This window comes from Bidens hawaiensis, unplaced genomic scaffold (genome assembly GCF_021521415.1).
Source record: "Bidens hawaiensis isolate Kalapana, Puna unplaced genomic scaffold, B.hawaiensis_p1.1 tig00048044_1, whole genome shotgun sequence".
Lineage (NCBI taxonomy): Eukaryota > Viridiplantae > Streptophyta > Magnoliopsida > Asterales > Asteraceae > Bidens > Bidens hawaiensis.
Genome location: NW_027498579.1, coordinates 8,903 through 11,800, shown reverse-complemented (window position 1 = coordinate 11,800; position 2,898 = coordinate 8,903). Strand labels below are relative to the sequence as shown.

General features: G+C 39.1%; 1 non-coding gene across 1 annotated transcript; it reads right to left on the bottom strand.

Moving 5' to 3' along the window:
- Nucleotides 1-308: 308 nt before the first annotated feature.
- Nucleotides 309-415, bottom strand: LOC143597266 (small nucleolar RNA R71). Its single transcript, XR_013146864.1, has one exon. It is a non-coding gene; the product is annotated as a small nucleolar RNA R71 (small nucleolar RNA).
- Between the last annotated feature and the right edge of the window lie 2,483 nt (nucleotides 416-2,898).

Below are 2,898 nucleotides of genomic sequence, written 5' to 3'. Positions count from 1 at the left end.
GTGGTTATTCTTCACAATCAACAAGGAAGAACATATGAAGTTAGAACTAATGCACTCAAAAGTCTACCAAAGTATAAGGGTTTAGTAACGGAAGAACCGCATTTTAATTTGGAGGCCTATGGCTCTATGTGCAACACGATTGGGGGTCAAGGTTTTTCAGCGGATGAGGTTAAGTTGGTTCTTTTTCAATTCTCTTTGGAGGATAAGGCAAAAAGATGTTTCTACACATTGCCTTCCACAACAATTTATACTTGAGCCGAGATGCAACAACAATTTTTAGAAGAACTTTACACGACTAAAAAGACTAATGATGCAAGAAGAAGTTTGAAAATTTCCAACAACAATCAGGTGAGATGTTTCATGAAGCGTTTGAGCGGTTTAATATGATGATCAAGAACTGTCCTCACCATGATATTGCTCTTTTGGAGTTATTGAATGCGTTTCATGAGGGGTTAAGTACGGAAGATGAACAAAACTTGATGTCGATTACAAATGGTTCATTTGGTACTAACTATGAACAAGATGATTGGGCGTTTTTGGAGAAAATTGCGAACCGGAAGAAGAGCAAGGCCAACAATTGGAATACCACAAGTACAAGTTGTGGAAGAAGGAGGGGTGCAAACTACTAATCAGGTAATTGATGTTTATACGAATTGTAAGGAGTTAGGCCATGCTTCGGAGGTGTGTACGGCGGGTCAATTACAAGTGAAGGAGGTGAATGCACTTAAAGGGGGGAGGTGGTAGAAATTATAATATGAATTCAAACACTTACCACCCAGGGTTAAGAAATCACCCAAATTTTCGATATGCGAATCCGGCTCTCAATCCAACCCGAATTTCCAAGGGAATCAAGGAAATTACGTTCCTCGCCAACAATATAACAATCAAAGTAATTTTCATGGTGGGAATAATCAAGGGTTCCAAGGTCAAGGGGGTGGTGGTCAAAGAGGTTCCGTGGGTCAAAGTTCATCAAGTGGGAATGAAGTTATGGATAAGCTCAAAGTGATGCAACAAGACATGCAAATAAGAAATCAACTCGATGAAATTCGCATGCAAAAGGATAAGGTCCGTGACAAAGCCATTTAATCGTTAACCACTCAAATGGGTCAACTTGCAACCAAAGTATCGGACTTGAAGAAAAACAAGGGTCAATTGACAAGCGACACAAAGGTAAATTCTTCTCATAGCTCTTCTCGTAATGTTCCTATTAACCATGTTAGTGTTTTGAGAATTGGTAAAGAATATAAAAATGATTTATCACCGGGGTTGGTTGATGGCGTGGTTGAAGATATTACGGGAAATAAAAGTGATGAGGATGAGGCCTCACCGAAATATTTTTCTAATGACCCAACCTTTGAAAATGTAATTGATTAACCGAGTTTCGGGAATAATGAACATGATAAAGGTAAGGGAGTGGGATTAAGTCAAGTTCCATTTCTCTCGACTTTAGTTGACCAGGGTAAGAAAAATATTATTTCAAGAAGGGGTCCTCAAAAAGAAGAAATGTGGGAAGATTTCAAACAAGTAAAAGTAAATTTACCTTTACTTGAGGCAATTAAGCAAGTACCCGCTTATGCTAAATTTTTAAAAGAATTGATTTAACCAAGCGGGTAAGTGCGGTATTGAAAGGGGATCTTCATCCTAAGCTCTAAGATCCGGGAACGCCTTTAGTAACTATTCAAGTAGGTGATTTTCAAATGTCAATGGCATTGTTAGATCTTGGAGCCAGAGTAAGCATTTTACCGGGAGGTTTATATGACCAATATGATTTTGGTCCTTTAAAAGGGGTTGAGACAGCAGTGGTGTTAGCCAATTTGTCTCATAAACTCCCCTCGAGGGATTGTGCGAGATGTGATAGTAAAAGTTGAAGAATTTTACTATCCAGTTGAATTTTTGGTCTTAGACTACTCATCGGTTGACCCGACCCAACAGCAAAATGTTATATTGGATCGACCGTTTTTAAACACCGCTCATGCTTTAATTGACTGTCGATCGGGTACGGTTGACATGAATTTTGGAAATAGGAAGATGAGATTAAATGTGTTCACTAACGGATCTAATACTTTATGTGGTGATGACTGTTTTAATACAGATATAGTTGACATGTGTGAACCACATGACTATGAGGAAGATGCTCTGGAAGCATGTGTTTGGATTTTTCTGAACATGTACATCTTTGTGCATTGAGAATGGAAGAGAAGAATCAAGATGTGTTGGCGGTAAAAGATGGACGACCACCATGGGCTCATCAAATTGAAAGTCTACCAGCCGAGATCGATTCGGGTACAAAACCGTCCTTGGAGTGCCCACCAAAACTGGAATTGAAGGACTTGCCTTGCCACTTGCAGTATGCATTTTGGGGGATAATGACACACTACCGGTCATTATTGCATCTAATCTGGATGAGTCTCAAAAAGCAAGGATATAGGTAATTAAAGATGAAAGCGGTGTACAAATCGCCACCCGAAAGGCCACCGGGTGGCGAGTTTGAATTGATTATCGTAAATTAATTGGCGATACATCTAAAGACCATTTTCCTTTACCTTTTATTGACAAAATTATAGAACAATTATCGGGTCAAAAGTATTACTATTTTTTGGAAGGGTGCTCGGGTTATAATCAAAATGCTATCCACCCGGATGACCAACACAAGACCAACTTCACGTGTCCGTATGGCACTTTTGCTGTTCGGAGAATGCCGTTGGATTGTGTAATGCCCCGACCATATTTCACGTTGTATGATGATTATTTTTTCAGACATGGTTAGGGATTCACTTGAGGTGTTTATGGATGACTTTTCCATTTTTAGTCCAACTTGTGAAACTTGTCACAATGAATTAGAAAAAGTTTTAAAAAGGTGTGTTGAGACAAATTTGGTTCTATGTTGGGAGAAAAGTC